The 18669-nt window shown below is 37.0% G+C and overlaps 1 pseudogene; it reads left to right on the top strand.

Annotated features, from left to right (window-relative positions):
* The first annotated feature begins 17305 nt into the window (after positions 1 to 17305).
* LOC110575471 lies at positions 17306 to 18440 on the top strand (annotated as a pseudogene).
* The last annotated feature ends 229 nt before the right edge of the window (positions 18441 to 18669 follow it).

Here is an 18669-nt window from a genome sequence, read left to right as displayed (position 1 = left end):
CGAGTTTGAATGTCTAGCTCTGCTATGAGATTTATAAAGGTGTATGTCTCTGGCCAAGTCATCTGCCCTCTCTTCTCATGTTCTTCATCTGTAAAATATGGGGCCAGTGTAATGAGGTTGATTAGAACTTAATGATTCAGATTTTATTCTCTGGTTTTAAGATGCATTATCTGGGGTGCCTGGGTGGCTCAGTCGTTGAGCGTCTGCCTTTGGCTCAGGTCATGATCCCAGGGTCCTGGGATCGAGCCCCACATCGGGCTCCCTGCTCGGCGGGAGGCCTGCTTCTCCCTCTCCCGCTCCCCCTGCTTGTGTTCCCTCTCTTGCTGTGTCTCTCTCTGTCACATAAATAAATAAAAAATCTTAAGAAAACAAAAAAGATGCATTGTCTGCCTTCAAACTTGTTGCATTCTAGTTGGGAAAAAAAATAAAAAGGAGTTTTCCTGAAAAGGGGAATAATCGTCCTAAATGCTATTTGACTAAGAGTAAAGTTAATAACCTCCAAGGTAGTAAAAGTCAATATTATTGGAGATATGAATTAAATGAACATTGCAGAATGTTTTCTCATCTGTAAAATAGGTTTAATTATAATTGCTTTGCAGTGTGTAGAATTAGTGAGTTAATGTTTTTTGGACTCCTGGAATACTAGAAGTATATTAAAAGTTAGTTGCTTTCTCCACTAAACCCATTATCTGTTTAAACCTCCCAAGATTTTTTTATCTTGATATAATAAGGAAAACTGTGCCCTGAAGACATTCAGATCATAAATCTGCCCTAGATGGTAAAGATCCAAATCAGTTTTACTATCTTCAAGGGACCAAATCATCCAGTATTTTTAATATAAACATTTTGTCCAATTTTACCAGCACTGAATCATCTGTGAATTTTCTTTCTCAGTTCTTTTAACCAAAGAGCCAAGGACCTAGCTTAATAATTATTCCATATTGGAATCTGGTTTAAAAAAAAAAAACTTTGGAATCATATTGCCCTGTGTTTATATCTCATCTCTGCTCCTTACACGACTGTATGATTTATTTAAATTGCTAAATTTTCTGGGAGCCTCAGTTTCTCCATCTGTAAAATGGAAATATCCTCACTTTATAGGTTTTTGTTTTTTGTTTTTGAGATTTAAAAAAGATCAAGTAAGTAAAGCCCTTAGCAGAATGGCAGGCATATCACCTGGCATATCACACTCCAGTGAAGTGGCAGTGGAGTTTCATCATATCTCATTCCATTGGCTATAGTACTGGATTCTTAAAATAGCTTAAATTGAAGTAGCCTAAATTAAGCACCTTGTTTTAACTCCAACGCTATAGAGTGTGGTTATTCTATACCTATATGACAGAAAATTATTCAGTAATAACAATAATTCAATAGTATGAGATGTGTTATAAGGGAAATTGAAAACATAATTAGGCTCAAAAATGTATATATATAGTGTGATCCCAAGTATATAATATATGCATAGAACAAAAGGTTGGAAAGAAATGATGCAGAAGCTTGAAAGTGGTGGTCATGAGAATATGATTTTTTTCCTTTTTCTTCTTTTCAAAATATGGTAAAATTTTTATATATTTCAAAATATGGGTATTTTTTTCTTTTTGTATTTTTCACTTCTCAAAATTTTCTATTTTTTTAAACAATGAATATATGTTGAACAAATTACAAGATAGAAAGCAACATCTATTTGACTGCATAGTAAAGAAGAAATCTGTGTATATCAATTGTTAAAGAAGTTTTGAACATCGTGAAGAATTGCTAAGACAATACCATCCTCTCTGACAGGACTGTGCTACTTAGTAATCAGTTTTAGTTTGATGAATATTTATCAAATTCTCTCATAACCTATTTCAATTCTTTTTCTTGCTTTTCCACTTTTGCCTTTTCTTTGCTATAACTTTATTTTTAATTTAAATACCTATGCTATGTGTGTACCAGATCAATGTGTTAAAAATGTATGAGGAATATAACCAGCCTATGATTGACTTAATGTGTATATATTTTTTAATTTGAAAGATGGAAACTCCAGGTGTTCAGAATCCCGACAACTCCAGTTTTGGTTCTTGCAATAGATACTCAGTTTGAAGCCATGGCCTCCCACCATGAACTCCAGGGGATTATCTAGTGGCGCCCACTTCTCAAGTCCAAAATTGGTTTATTTAGGCATGACTTTTTTCTTACTTAAGCATCAGTCTTCTTAGGATTAGTCATTGGTAAGCAAGGTAGAGAGATCAGAACTGTAAAAAAAATAGAAAGTGATTTTGATGGTCTCAGACCCCTTTTCTTGATAAAGAATGGCATAGTCTCCATAGTTAAACTAGAAAGGGAAGGTCTCTGGGTGGAAAATTTTCAGACTTAGCATCAATTTTTAACCCACTGAAGATTTTCCATTTCTCTGCTCAGTATTGGTAATTTATATATACAGGCATATACCTAATTTCTCAATAAGATTTTGACGTTCAGACAGGAAAAATCTTATTTATTTCTCTTCCCCAAAGGCATAGCGTATAGTATCTACTTAATAAATACTGGTGGTTTTACAACAGGCTTTTAAAATTTTAACACTGTTAAGAATTTTCATAAAAGAGATGGAATGATTTTGAAAAAAAAAGAAATCATATTTTATTATCACTCTTTTGGTAATAAAGCAAAACAATAAAGTCCCTATGATGGGCTTCCATGGCACTTAAAATAACCCTTAACTTTGCCCTAAGACTCATGTGAATTGGGACCTCCCTACCTATCTTTCCAAGTTTACCTTGTACCACTGCTACCCTCTTTTGTTCTGCTTCCATCACACTGGCCTTTCAGTTTCTGTAATAAATGTGCTCATTCTCACCTCTGAGCTTTTGCAGTTGCTGATCCCTCTGCATGGAATGCTCTTGACAAGTTCTTGTTCCAGTCTTGTTAGCTCCTCAGACAGGACTTTCCTGATGGTCATATGTAAAGTTATTCTCTTTGGTCACTGTCTGATCTCATCACTGTTTTATTCCTTCATGGAATTTTTCTCTATCTGAAATATTTTTTACACATATTTGTTCCCATATTTATCCTCATCAAAAGATAAACTTAGTGTAGGCAGGGGCTTTCTTGTCTTCTACTACTGATTCTCCACCCCTGGAGAATATTTGTGGAAGGCAGACAAGGAAGGAAAGAAGGAAAGAGGGAAGGAGGGAGGGAGGGAGGGAGACTAGGTCAAGCCATCCTTACAACTATCCTGCGTGGTAGGATCCATAATCTCAATTTTACAGATGAGTAAACTGAGTAAAGAAAAGTTAGGTATCTATATAGTGATCACAGCTAGCAAATGGAAAAACTGGAATTCTAAATAGAATCATCCTGAATTCAAGAAAAGCTCTTTATCTTAAAAGACATTCTGGAACTTCTACTCCAACCATGTTAGAGTAATTGTTATGAGACTTACCTTTGCATTATAAACAACTAGAAAACTAGATAAAGTATATGAAACAGCTGATTTTAGATGTGGAATAATAGGAAGCTCAGAAATGTGTTCCCTAAGATAAAGGAAGGAACTGAAGTGCAAACTGCACTTGTTCTTGCTTTCTGCCTTGAGGTGCTTTCTGGATTACAACAGAGGGAAGGAGAAATGCATGGCTAAATGAAGTTAGGATGTAATGATCAGAATTCAGTAAAACTGAGGCATCTGGAAGTAATAGGACAGAGATCCAGAGAAGAGGTTGGCATACAGAAAAAGAGCTCCAGATATATGCATATGGATCCCCTTAAGACTATTTGCCGAATGCTAACCTGTGAATGCAGGGTAAAACCCTACTCAGCTAGGCAAAGGATAACTAAGGAATTGCAAGCCAAACAATTCCCAGAGCTGACAAGGGAGTTTGAGTTCTGAGCAGCAGGAGTAGAGAGATTTTAACAAACACCCAGGAAATTCCTTAGACACCCAAGAAGGGTCATGCCTTAGTGATTCATGCCTTAGTGGTAGAGTAAAGGCTACTCTAGACCTGCCATGACAAAGCTTAAAAACAAGCCTTGAAATGATCAGGCTGATCCACAAGTAACTGCCAAAATGAACTTCAGCACTCTTTAAAGGAAAACAAAATCAAGAAAGTCAATACCAACACATATAATGGCCAACATCTAAAAAACAAAAACAAACAAAAACTTACAAAACATGTGAAGAAGCAGGAAAATGTGACCTACAATTAGAAAAAGGTTAGTAAATAAGGACATAAGAAATGGCAGACATGATGGAATTAGTTAACAAAGACTTTAAAATAGTTATTATATATTATATAGCTCATGGTTTAAAGAAAACACTGAACATGAAGAGGAGAAAAATGAACTATATATAAAAAAAAACATATCAAATAGAACTTCTAGAGTTGAAAAAAGTATGGTATCTGAAATTTAAAACTCACTGGAAAGGCCTAACAGTAGATTAAACACCGTGGAAGAAAAGTAAGAGAATTTCAAGACCTAGCAATAGAAATGATCCAAAATGAAGCATAAGAGGAAAAAAAAGAGCTAAATAAATTAACAGTAACAGTGGGGCAATATTCAGTGATTTACATACAATTAGAATCTCAGAAGGAAAGAGAGAGAGCAGAAAAATTATGTGAAGAAATAATGGCTGAATTTTTTTCAGATTTGACTGTAAACTCACAGAGTAAAGAAACTAAATGAAAATCAATCAAGATAAGCAAAAATAAAACTATACCAGGGCACATCACAGTCAGATTTCTGAGAAACGATGATAAAATGAGTATCTTAAAAGAAGCCTGAGGGGACCCTGGGTGGCTCAGTTGGTTAAGATCTGACTCTTGATTTCAGCTCAGGTCATGATCTCATGGATCATGAGATTGAGCCCTGTGTTGGGGTCTGTGTTCAGCAGAGAGTCTGCTTGAGATTCTCTCTCTCCTTCTTTCTCCCTCTTCTACCACCCCTCCCCCTGTTCTCCCTTTCTCTCTCTCTCTCAAATAAATAAATAAATCTTAAAAAAAAAAAAAAAAGCCTGAGCAAAAGTACACATTAAATGTAGAGGAACAAAAATAAGTCCACTGAAGTACATTAAATGTAACTAGTATAAATATGTAAGTAAAAAGGTAAAGATTATCACACTGAATTAAAACTAAGACCTAGTTACACAGTGTCCACAACATACAGACACAGATAAGTTAAAAGAAAAAGATGAGAATATACATATCATAACAAAACTGGAGAAGCTATATTAATATCAGACAAAGTAGGCTTCATGACAAGAAATATTACTAGGGATAAAGATGAACATTTCTTGATGATAAAAGGGTCAAGAATATATAACAAATCCTAAATATTTAGGCCTGTAATAACAAAGCTACTGAATACACAAAGCAAAGACTGAAATGAACAAAACCACAGTTAAATTTGGAGATAGTACTCCTCTCTCAGTAATTTATAAGATAAATAGCAAAAAAAAAAAAAAATCAGGATACAAAAGTTTTGATCAACCCTACCAACCAGTTTGAAATAATTGACATTTTATAAAACTCAAATCCAACAGCAGCAGATTACACATTCTTTCCAAGTTCCCATGAATCATTCATCAAAATAGGCAAGAAGTTAGATACATGGATAAATTCCTTGCAATACAAAATTTAGCAACATTTATAGAAGAACTGCAGAGTTAACTAGCCCACTATATATTAAAGGTTTCAGGATACAAATGCAGTATTCAAAAACTAATTGTATTGCTACATAAACAGTAAAGTGAAAAATATTTTTTAATTGAATAGAAATATGTTTAACTATGGAACTGCCAGGCCTACACAATGAAAACTACAAAGAAAAAAAAAAAAGAAAAGAAAAACTACAAAGCATTGTTGAAAGAAATTTTAGAAGACTCAAATGAAGACCTTTACCATGTTGCCAGAAAATTTATTGAGGTATAATTAACATAAAATATCTTACTAGTTTCAGGTGTACATAGTAATTCAGTGTTTTTATACATTTTGAAATGAACCCCACCAAGGTCTGGTTACCATCTGTCACCATACAGAGTTACTACAGTATTACTGACTATATTACCTATGCTGTAGGTCCCCATGTCTTATTTATTTTAAAACTATACCTTTTAATCCCCTTTACCTAGTTCACCTGACCCCCTTCCCCTATCCCTCTGATAGCCACAAATTTGTTTCTTTTATCTACGAATCTGTTTGTTTTGTTTTGTTTTTTAGATTCCACCTATAAGTTAAATCATATGGTATTAGTGGCATTTCTGTGGCATTTCACTTAGCATAATAACCTCTTGGTCCATCCATATATCACAAATGGCAAGATTTCATTCTTTTTATGGATGACTAATATTCCATTGTATATATATGCCACTTCTTCATTCATGTATCGATGAACACTTAGATTCCTTCTGTATCTTAGCTATCATAAATAATGCTGCAATAAACATAGGGATGCATATATCTCTTTGAATTTGTGTTTTCATTTCCTTCAGATAAATACCCAGAAGTGGAATTGCTGGATTGTGTGGTATTTCTATTTTGAATTTTTTGAGGAACCTGAGCTGTTTTCCACAATGGCTGCACCAGTTTGCATTCCCACCAACAGAGTATGAGAATTCCTTTGTCTCACAATCTCTTCAACACTTGTTATTTCTTCTCTTTTTGATACTAACCTTTCTGACTGGTATGAGGTGATAGCTCATTGTGGTTTTGATTTGCAGTTCCCTGATGATTAGTGATGTTGAGCATCTTTTCATGTGCCTATTGACCATGTGTATATAATCTTTGGAAAAATGTCTATTCAGATCCTTTGCCCATTTTTAAATTAGTATAAGTTTTGTTTGTTCATTATGTTCAGTTAGCATAAGTTTTTTTTTTTTTTTTTTTAAAGATTTTATTTATTTATTTGACAGAGAAAGACACAGCGAGAGAGGGAACACAAGCAGGGGGAGTGGGAGAGGGAGAAGCAGACTCCCTGCCGAGCAGGAAGCCTGATGCGGGACTCGATCCCGGGACTCCAGGATCATGACCTGAGCCGAAGGCAGTCGCTTAACCAACTGAGCCACCCAGGCGCCCTAGTTAGCATAAGTTTTTAAAAATATTTTGGGTATTAATCCCTTATCAGTTGTATGATTTGCAAATATCTTCTCTCATTCAGTAGCTTGCTTCCTTCACCATGTAAAAGCTTTTTAATTTAATGCAATCCTGTTTGTTTATTTTAGTTTTTGTTGTCCTTGCCTGAGGAGACTGGTCCAAAAAAATATTTCTAAGACCTATGTCAAGAACTTACTGCTTATGTTTTCTTCTAGGAGTTTTATGGTTTGGGATCTTACACTCAAGTTTTTAATCCATTTTGAATTTATTTTTGTATATGGTGTAAGACAGTGGTCCAGTTTCATTCTTTTTCACGTAGCTGTTCAGTTTTTCCAACACCATTTATTGAAGAGACTGTCTTTTTCCCCGTTGTATATTCTTGCCTACTTTGTCATAGATTGACAAATCTACACCCATATATGTGTGGATTTATTTCTGGGCTCTCTATTCTGTTGCATTGTTCTATGTTTTTGTTTTTGTGCCAGTACCATACTGATTTGATTACTGTAGTTTTTGAGTATCGTTTGAAATCAAGAAGCATAATACCGCTAGCTTTGTTCTTCTTTCTCAATATTGCTTTGTCTATTTGAAGTCTATTGTGGTTTAATACAAATTTTATAATTCTTTTTTCTAGTTCTGTGAAAAATGCCATTGGTATTTTGATGCGATTGCATTGAATCTGTAGATTGCCTTGAGTAGTATAGATATTTTAACAGTATTAATCCTTCTAATCCATAAGCACAGAATATCTTTCCATTTATTTGTGTTGTCTTCAGTTTCTTTCATCAGTGTCTTACAGTTTTCAGAGTATAGGTGTTTCATCTCCTTGGATAAATTTATTCCTTGGTATTTTATTCTTTTTGATGGAACTGTAAATAGAACTGTTTTCTTAATTTCTTTTTACTGATAGCTCATTATTACTGTATAAAATGCAAGCAATTTCTGTATGTTAATTTTGTATCCTGTGACTTTACTGAATTCATTTATTAGTTCCAATAGTTTTTTGGTAGCGACCTTAGGGTTTTCTATATATAGTATCATTTCATCTGCAAATAGGGACAGTTTTACTTCTTCATTTACAATTTGGATGCCTTTCATTTATCATTTTGCCTAATTGCTGTGGCTAAAATATTAATATTTTTAATGTGTCCATTTTCCCCAAATTGACTCACTGATTCAATGCAATCCCAATCAAAATCACAGCAGGTTTTTTTTCTTTCATTAAAATTGACAGCCTATTCTAAACTTTATATGAAAATGAAAAAACAAAACAAACACAAGAATAGCCAAAATAGCATTGAAAAAGATGAACAAAATTGGAGGACTCATAATACTTTATTTCAGGGCATTGTAAAACTACAGTAATCAACATAGAATAGAATTGATACAAGCATATAATTCAATGGAACAGAACAGAAATTCCAGAAATAGACCCACTCATATACAGTAGTGCCCCCCTCACCCACAATTTCACTTTCCATGACTTCAGTTACTCACAATCAACTATTATCTGGAAGTAGGTGATCCTCTTCCTGACATATTGTTAGAAGGTCAATAGTAGCCTAATGCTACATCATAGTATCTACATCATTTACTTCACTTTATCTCATCACATAGGCATTTTATTATCCCACATCATCAAAAGAAGACAGGTGAGTATAGTACAGTAAGATATTTTGAGAACGGAGGACCACATTCACATAACTTTTATTACAGTATATTGTTATAATTGTTCTTTTGTATTATTAGTATTGTTGTTAATCTTTTACAGTGCCTAATTTATAAACTCTACCCTAGATATATATGTATAGGAAAAAACATAGTATATTTAGGGTTCAGTACATCTGTGGTTTCAGGCATCTGCTAGGGATCTTGGAACATACCCACCATAGAAAAAGGGGAACTACTGTATGTTTAATCAATTGTCACCAAAGTTGCTAAAACAATTCAGTGGAGGAAAAGACTGGCTTTTTACCATACAGTGGCAGAATGATTGAATATTCATATGAAGAGAAAAGTACTTGATCCTTATCTCACACCATAAACCAAAATGACTTGAAATGGATAATAGACCCACACAGAAGGGCTAAAACTATGAACCTTCTAAAAGAAAACATAAAAGCAAATATGATAACCTTGAAGTAGATAGTTTTTCTAGACCCAAAACATGAGTCATAAGGAAAAACATGTAAATTTTACTTCACCAAAGTTACAAATTTTTCCTCTCAAAAGACACTGAAGAAAATGAAAAACCAGAGAATGAGAGAAAATATGCATGAAGTGTGTATCAGGTAAGTGACTGGTATCCAGAATGTGTGCGAGTGTGTATGTGTACACACAATAACAAGAAGATAAAAAATCTTACTTTCACGTGGCCAAAGATTTGAACATTTGCTTCACAAAGAAGATATACAATTGGCCAATTAATACATGAAAAGATGCTGTCTCAGGTTCCTAGGGCACTTCCAAGTACTGTGAACTGGGTGACTGAATAGAACAGAAATTTATTCTCTCACAGGTCTACAGACTTGAAGTCTGAAATCAAAGTGTCAGTAAGGCTGCGCTCCTTCTGAAGCTCTAGGGAAGTATCTGTTCCATGCCTCTCTTTCAGCTTTAAGTGGTTGTTGGCAATCCTTGGCATTCCTAGGTTTGTAGATACATACTCCGTTCTCTGCCTCTGTCTTCACGTGACATTCTTTTCAATGTGTGTGCCAGTATATATCTACATGATCTTCTTCTAAGGATACCAGCCACTGGACTTAGGGCCCACTAAAATTCATTTTGACTTTTTCTTAACGTGATTGCATCTGCAAAGACCCCACTACCAAATAAGGTCACATTCACGGATACTGGGAGTTAGGTCTTTAACATACCTTTTTTGGAGACACAATCCAACCTACCAGAGATGCTTACCATCATCAGGGAATTAAATATTAAAACCACAATGAGAATGCTTACTGAAATGGTTGATTTTTTTTTTAAATACTAAGTGTTGACAGCAATGTAGAACAAATAGAATTCCCATGCGTTGCTAGTGGGGAGTAAAATGGTACAGCCATTTTGGAAAACAGCCAATTTCTTAAAAAGTTAAACATGTTATCATCATAGGTCCAGAAATTCCACTCTTAGATATTTACCTAAAAGAAATGAAAACACACATCCAGACACAAACCTGCATGTGAATATTCATAACAGCCTTATGTGCAATAACCAAACCTGGAAACAACCAAAATATCCATTAACAATTGAATGAATAAATAAATTGTAGCAGATCTATGCAAGGGAACAACAGCAATAAAAGGATATAAGGTTTTGGTACATGTAATGATTTGGATGCCCCTCAGAATTAGTACAGTGAGTGTAAGAAGTCAGAAACCAAACATTACGTAGAGTATGACTAAATTTATATAAATTTCTAGACTATAATGACAACAATCAGATGATGGTTTTCTTGGGTGGGGCGTGGAGTGGAGAAATTTACTGAAAAACATCATAAAGCAACTTTTGGGAATTGATGAAAATGTTCTGTATCTTGATTGTGGTGGTGGCTACATAAGTGTATACATTTGCTGAAACATAATGAGTATACTTAAAATAGGTTCATTTTATTTCATGTAAATTATGCATCAATAAACTGATTTTTTAAATATAGCCATCTGTTATTGGAATGGAGCTCCTCGGGGATAACTGCTCTTCTCTAAGTCACATTTAAGCCGGGTACTTATGAGAACTAAATAGAACAACACCCATTAACATCCTGTGCCCCGCCCTATCATAAATAGTCAATCAGAGCACTTTCCTGTTAGGAAATTTTAGGACCTATGACATAGTGTTAATGTTTATATTTATATTTATTCAGTGGTTGCTAGTTATTCTATTTCACAGATGTGGACAATTATACCATTTTCTGAATTTTGCTGGTCTTGTAGCTTTTATAAATTACAAACTCCTAATATAAACTTGATTGTAGTATAGTAGAGCGGGTAGGCTTTAGTGCTAATCAGCTTGTGGTTTAAATTTTGGCTTTGCCATTTACCAGCTGCACAGCATTCATTCCTTCACTTAAAAATATTTATTAAGCAATTGTGATGTACCAGGTCCCCAGGCATAGGGGACGTACGTGAAGGGGATGTATTCCTAGCCTCATGGAACTTACAGTCCAATCATTCAACTTATTTTCCTTCTCCAGGTTTCCGTGTTTTGCCGTCTGTAAATTGGGTTGTACTGCCATCCTCACAGGGTGGTTTAGATGATTGAGATGACCAAGTAATCAGTATGCAGTAGTCAATAAGGGTTTCCTCCTGCCCTACCTGTGTGTCTTTCCAACTCCTTACTGTGCTCTTGTTCTCTCCTATCTTATCTATCCTATCATGTCCTATCCTCTCCCATAATGAATTTCTTGAATCATTGAAGTATAATTGATATACAAAGTTATATTAGTTTCACATGTACAACATATTCAGCAATTCTATACATTACTCAGTGCTCCCCACGATAAGTGTAGTTGCCATCTGTCATCATACAACATTATTACAATATTATTGATTACATTCCCTATGGTGTACTTTTCATCTCCATAACTTATTTATTTATAACTGGAAATTTGTACCTCTTGATCCCCTTCACCTATTTCACCCATCCGCCCACCCACCTCCCCTCTGGCAACCTCCAATTTGTTCTCCGTGTTTAAGAATCTGTTTGCTTTTGCTTTTTGTTCTTTTGTGTTTTTAGGTGCCACATGTAAGTGACATCACACAGTATTTATCTTTCTCTGTCTGACTTATTTTCCTCAGTGTGGTACCCTCTAGGTCCATTCTTGTTGTCACAAATGGCAAGATTTCACAGCAGTCAGATAGGCTAATACCAATAAGACAAGAAATAACAAGTGTTGGCAAGAATGTGGAGAAAAAAGAACCCTCATGCGTAGGAATGTAAATTGGTGCAACCACTGTGGAAAACAGTATGGAAAAAAATTAAGAATAGAAATGCCATATGATCCAGGAATTCCATCATGAATCTTATTCATGTCTCTTTCTATGCTATATACCATAAATGCCAATACTTAACTTCTTTTCTCAGCTAAAGCCATTTACATTTCTGAATGAATTCTTTCAGCTCTTTTCCTATTTAAAGTATTTTATTATTAAATTTATATTGGATAATATTTTTTTAAGATTTTATTTATTTATTTGACAGAGAGAGACACAGCAAGAGAGGGAACACAAGTAGGGGGAATGGGAGAGGGAGAAGCAGGCTTCCCGCCAAGCACAGAGCCCGATGTAGGGCTTGATCCCAGGACCCTGGGATCATGACCTGAGCCGAAGGCAGATGCTTAACAACTGAGCCACCCAGGTGCCCCCATGGATGATATTTTTAAAATAACAGTTCCCAGACTGATTTTTGGGTTATCCAAAGTTAAGTGGAGTATGATATTCCTTAATAATAACTCTTTATATTTGTATGGTATTTTATCTTTATAAAGCCTTTTTGTATCTATTATTTCATTTAATCATTTCAATACTTCTGTGAGGTCAGTGAAGGGATTATCATGTCTACTGTCTAGATTAGTGTACCAAGGCATATCTATGTTAAAAAGGTATTGAGAAGGTGGCTCAGTCGGTTAAGCATCCAACTCTTGATCTCAGCTCAGGTCATGGTCTCAGAGTTGTGAGTTAAAAAAAAAAAAGGATTTAGATCAGATATTTAATTTGAACTAATGCTTTTCATTTGTTTATGTATTTAACAACATTTATTGGCTACTGATTGTATGCTGGATACAATGTGATCCCGCCCTTAAGAAGCTCATTGTCTGTGAGGGCATCCAGCCTGCAAGTGGAGAGCAGTGACAGGATATGGACAAGTATACCAGTTGGGGGTTGTCAATGAGGAGCAAAGAATCAGCCTTTCTGGGACATATAGAAAGGGCATTATGATGTGCCACTTACGCAGAGTATCGAGGCTCATCATGATTTCCCCATGTGAAAGAGGAAGGAAAAGTCCTTCCTAAAATACCCCCAAACAAGAAGACTTAGGACTTGATATTTAATCTCTACTCTCATTTGTGCAAAGTAATTCTTCACATGACCCCCCACTCCCCCACCCCAAAAAAAGAAAGAAAAAAATCACAGAGAAGAGAGTCACAATCATTCAGGCCCTCACCAAGTGGGCCTGCTTTTCTGGATGGAAGGAGGAAACAAGGCCTTGTTTCCTGCAGCTATTTCTTGCGCTGCCTTCCCTCAGACCCTGGCCTTGCTCAGGCTGGACAGATCCCATCCAGAGAGGCAGGGGGAATGGTGTTTGTATTCATCAGTACGCATTTCTTGAAACTGGCCACCAGTGAACAATCAAATCGCCTTGGAATATTCTTAAGCTTCCTACGTGTTTGATTAGTTTTTCCCAGTAGGAAATGAAACAAAAGAAGCAGCTATTAAGAGAGCTTGCTCTCTGTGTGGCCTAAGACTGGCTCCTGGTGTCGCAGTGATCTTCAGAGCAGACAGGAAGGTCAGAATCATTCCAGGTGTAGAATGGAAAGACTGGAACTGGATGTACTTAGTCTTTGTGGTGGATGAGAGCAGAGGAGGGCAGGAAAATCTGAGGTCTCTTTTTGACTATTCCAGAGGCTGTTTGATACTCTAGCTTCAATTTTCCTCTCTATAAAAGAAGACTATTCATATATAAGATTCTTCCATGTTTTCATTCTCTTAGTAGCCCACAGAGCTTGACCCTCTGCTAGATGTCAAGGATTTAAGAGTAAGATATAAGTAAGATACAGTTCCCAAAAGAGTTCTTGCAGAAAATGGGGTGAGCAGACATCAAGGCTGTGGGTGGGCGAAGGGCAACATAGGCTCAGATGATGGGGCCAAGTCATCCTAGAAGAGGCAGCAGGGAACTGCATGGGGATGTGAAAAGGAGAAGCCTGGTTGATAGTGTGACGAAAGAGCAATTCTGGTGGAGAAGAGAAATATCCAAGGAAGATCTTTTACACTTCGTTATGATAAGTGATATAAGCCCTCTCTTTAAGACCCCTATAAAATATTAAGTAAAATTTATACAGCTCATTAATATTTGGTGAAGTGGATAATCTTCGGGAAGAAAGAAGTGCTGATATCTGCTTCATAGTTTATGTGGGACATAAGCTGGACACAGGAAAAAAGTACATAAATATTTAAATATTTAAATACATAAATACATATATGTATTTATATATGTGTATATATATACACACATATCTATGTAATATATAAATCACATATACATGTATGTGCACACTGTGTATACACATGTATATATACACACTGTACATGTATATATGAATATATGAATACATGGTATATATGTAACTCCCCCTAAAAAAGCTTCTTGGAGAACAAAAAAGAATGTTTTCTGGATAACATGTTTTCAGTGAACTAGCATGAACTAACACTTACATACTTACTATGTACCAGGTCGCTTTCTAGGTACCTTAAATGTAATACGTCTTCTTCAGTCCTTTCAGTAACTTCACCAGGCAGGTACCACTACTATCACCGTTTTGCAGAGAAGGAATCTGAGAAACAGAGAAGTTTCAGAACCCCCAACTGGTATACTCATCCATATCCGGTCACTGCTCTCCACTTGCCCAAGGACACATAGCAAGTAAGAAATAGAGACTGGTTTTTGAATCCAGGCAGCCTGGACCTAAGACCTCAACTCTTCTCTGCCCTATTACCTAAGATATGATTCACTTTTATATTTTTGTAAGGAATCAAATCCTTTAGGGAGCCTGGAGTATGGCTCAAAGAATCTAGGCAGGTTTGATTCTCAAGCAGTCGAGTGTGAGGGACAGAAGCTTCCTCCCTTCATGGTGGCTTTAAGTGTATTGCTCCCTGAATTCGACCGTAGACCCTTGGACAAGATTTGCTAATTTGGTTCTTTCATTCAATAACTATTTACTGAGTAGGCACTATGTGCCAAAAACCATCTGAGGTGGTAGAAAAAGAACGGTAAACCAAATAAGCAAAATCCCAGTTCATTATGGAGTTTACATAAGGACAACAGAAGAGCACCTGGATGGTTTGTACAACCGTGATAACTGCTATAGAGACAAGGGGTGTCGTGAGAGTACAGAGGAGGGAGGGGAGCTGCTCTAAAATACAGGTGGTCCAAGGAAGGCTTGTTGACAAGGTGACACTTGAACAGAGACCTGAAGGAAATGCAGGAGCAAGCCTGCAGTATCTAGGAGAAGAGCACTGTGGGCAGAGGGAATGCCAAGTGTAAAAGCCTTAAAGTCCACTTGTACTTGACCTATGTGAGGAAGCGGTGGAGACCCGTGCATCTGGAGTAGGCTGAGCTATAAACAGAATGGTAAAATGGCAGGTGAGAAGTTTAATGGAGACTTTGGTTTTCACTCTGGGACAAGTAACCACAGGAGGGCAGAGGCAAGAAGCAATGATTTTTTTTCTGCCTTATGTCTTAAAAAGTTTACTCTCACTGCTGGGTGAAAAATCAATGATAAGGGGGCAAGGGTGGACACAAATTATTGTTGCAAAAATCCAGGCAAGAGATGATGGTGGTAGTGTTGGAGAGTGATGAAAAGTGGTTAGGCTGTATTTTGAAGGTAGAGTTAACTACATTTGGAAGTTTTCATCCCATAAACGATATGTATAAATGATAAAACGAGCTGGGATCACTTCCAGAGGAAGTCTTGGTAGAGAAGGAAACGTGTTCATGGATGGAAGCCTGGGCAGCTCTGATCTTGAGAGATTGAGGAGACGGGAGGGATCAGCAAACGAGACTAAGAAGGAGTAGCAGGGGAGAAAAGGAACACCAAGAGAGAGGAGCATCCTGGGAATCAGGTAAAGAATGTGCTTCATGGAGGAGGGTGACTACCTGTGCTGTGTGATGCTGACAGTAAGGACTGAAAACTGAGTGTTGGGTTAGCAACATGGAGGTCACTGATGACCTTGACAAAAGCTGCTTTTGGTCTGGTAGAGGGGGCGAAAGCCTGACTAAAGTGGGTTTAGGAGAAACTTGAGTTACACCTGGATATGCTGTCACATGAGGCTTTCATCTGAGTGGAAATGGAATCTGCTTTCACACTCCTCAGAGGCCTGAGTCTTGTCCTTACAAAACCAAGGCTTAAAAGCCCAGGGCTTTAGAAACCGCAAATAAGAAACTGAAACCTTTGAACTTGGGAATAGTATTAAAGTTGTCATCTAGGGCTTGAAATGTTGGGAGTCACAGATCTTGCTCCAGGAAATAAAATGGACCAATTGTTGGGTTTATTCTGGTTCTCTGCCTAAGACTACAGCTAAAGAATCTCTTTTATATATTTACCCCGGGACTTTGTCCCCACCTCCTCCCTTGACAACAAAATGTAGTGTCCTCCAAAGTCTGGACTCCCTGGGAAAAAATGATTATTACCTCTCTTTGTCTGATGAAAATTTCTTCTTCATAGTTCATTTGTCGGTGTAGCATCTCCTAAATGCCTGGTGTTGGGTGGTGTGAGTCTTGAGCCTGGACATGGAGAAGTAAATTCTAATTCCTATTCTGTTACTAATTTGTTGTGCAAAAATAATTATGTCACTATATCCTCGTGTGTCTCAGCATTTCCGTTTAGTTTGGCAGGTTAACTTTGAATTCTCTCAAATCTTACATTCTCTGATTCATTCTAAAATTCATTCATGTTTTTTTTTTCCAAGCTTCTAATTTATCTCAGCCTTCCCTTCTTCATATCAATCACAGTTCCCCTTTGCAAGAGGAATAGGGATATTTCCCTACCATTCAATCATCTTTATGAATCTTCTATTCATTTGGATACCTATACGTTGTGGAGAACAGCCTTCAATCTTGATGTTCCAAAAACTCAGGACTGGGAACAGACTGGCAGCTGAGATCTGGGGTCCTGGCCCCTCTGTTGTTTCCTTGGACTCTTAGTGATAGTGTCAGTGAAGTCCCAGCTATCTTTGGCTGGCTCTTTGTCCTTGACAAGGTAATTAACCTCTCTGTGCTTTGGCTTTTCAACTGAAAGGGGAATATCACTATCACATGTGTTGAGACATATGTGATAGTCCTTGGGACTTACCTGAGAGTAGCTACTATTACATACCTATCTACGTACCTGATAGATAACTGCCAATTGTAGCTATCGGTCAATATCCACTCAATTTAGTTTGTTATGCAAAAATAGAGAGGCTCTCTTTAACTCAGGACTTCAGGGAAACAACAAAGAAGTTAAATGAAAATCAAACACAGTATCAAGAATGAAAGTGCTCCTTGAACATTAATTCCATATCACTGAAAATAAACCCCTGTACCCAGTTACCTATGATAGCGATGGTGCCATCATTTTATGGCCTCCTATCATCAATGAAAATCATTCCAAATTAACACTGAATACTAGAAATGTATCCGTGAATGCATAAGAACTGACTTTACTAAGGCAAAAATAGCTCTTGATGTCATTGTCACCAGGTTCAGTGAATATTATGAGAATCAATTTACAATTAAAGCAGCTAAGGTGGTTTTTCCTAATGGAAAATAATATACCCTTCCAGAACTGGCTTAACGAAAGGAGATGGTGATATCTGATCTAATTAACTCCAGAAAATCTTGCCAAGCTTCTGACCAAAGTGTGCTTAAAGTCAGAAGTCATAGGTGATGGGAATCAGATTGAGATTGAAATCTCTCTGACCAGAGTTGACATTTTCCATGCGATGTGATATTATACAAGATGTAGCCATTGCTTATGGATATAATAACATTCAGGTGGCTCTCCCAGAAACATACACTGCAGCTAATCAATTTCCTCTTAATAAGCTACCAGGACTTCTAAGACATGACGTGGTAGCTACTGGACGCACTGAACCACTTGCCTTTCCTCTGTGCCTCCAAGAAGGTATTGCTGATAAACTTGGTTTGGACATCTCTGCAACAAAGGTAGTTCATGTAAGTGATCCTAAGGCCACTGATTTTCAGGTAGTACTCATTACCCTTCTTCCTGGCCTCCTAAAGACCACAGCCACAAATAGTAAGATGCCCCTTCCTCTGAAACTGAAATCTCTGACACTATAGTAGAAGATTCTAGCAGAGACCTAGATGAAAGAAACTACAGGCATTTCTGTACTATTTATTACAGTAAGAATCCTTGGTTGGAGATAATCCGTGGGCTTCTGGACAAAATTATACAGCTGCTTAAGGTGCCTCCTGGTGAAAAGCAGGGGGCATATGTGATCAAAGTATCTGAAGGCCCTTCTCCTGGATGATGCATCGAGATCTTTGTCAGGGATCAAAGCATCAGGAAGTTTGGGGTTGGTCCTTCATCCTGATGCCATCACCAAATTTGAACTGACCATGTCCTGCTCTTCCCTGGAAATCAATATCGAGCCCTTTTGGTGAAGATGGGTCTTTGCTCTTGATTCTCTTCGTGAGTGTCCCCTTCTCTTCCCTTGCTGTCCTTTAGTTATCCCACAGGGAACATCCATGTGTGCTTCATTGTTTAATAAAGTAGGAAGCAGTAGGAGAAGCACCTGGGTGGCTCAGTTGGTTGAAAGTCTGACTCCTGGTTTCAGCTCAGGTCCTGACCTCATGTGTCATGAGACTGAGCCTCGAGTGGGGCTCTGCACTG

This window comes from Neomonachus schauinslandi, chromosome 4, assembly GCF_002201575.2.
Source record: "Neomonachus schauinslandi chromosome 4, ASM220157v2, whole genome shotgun sequence".
NCBI classification, from domain to species: Eukaryota; Metazoa; Chordata; class Mammalia; order Carnivora; family Phocidae; genus Neomonachus; species Neomonachus schauinslandi.
The sequence above is the reverse complement of the archived record's forward strand: the minus strand, read 5'-3'. Positions and strand labels throughout refer to the sequence as shown.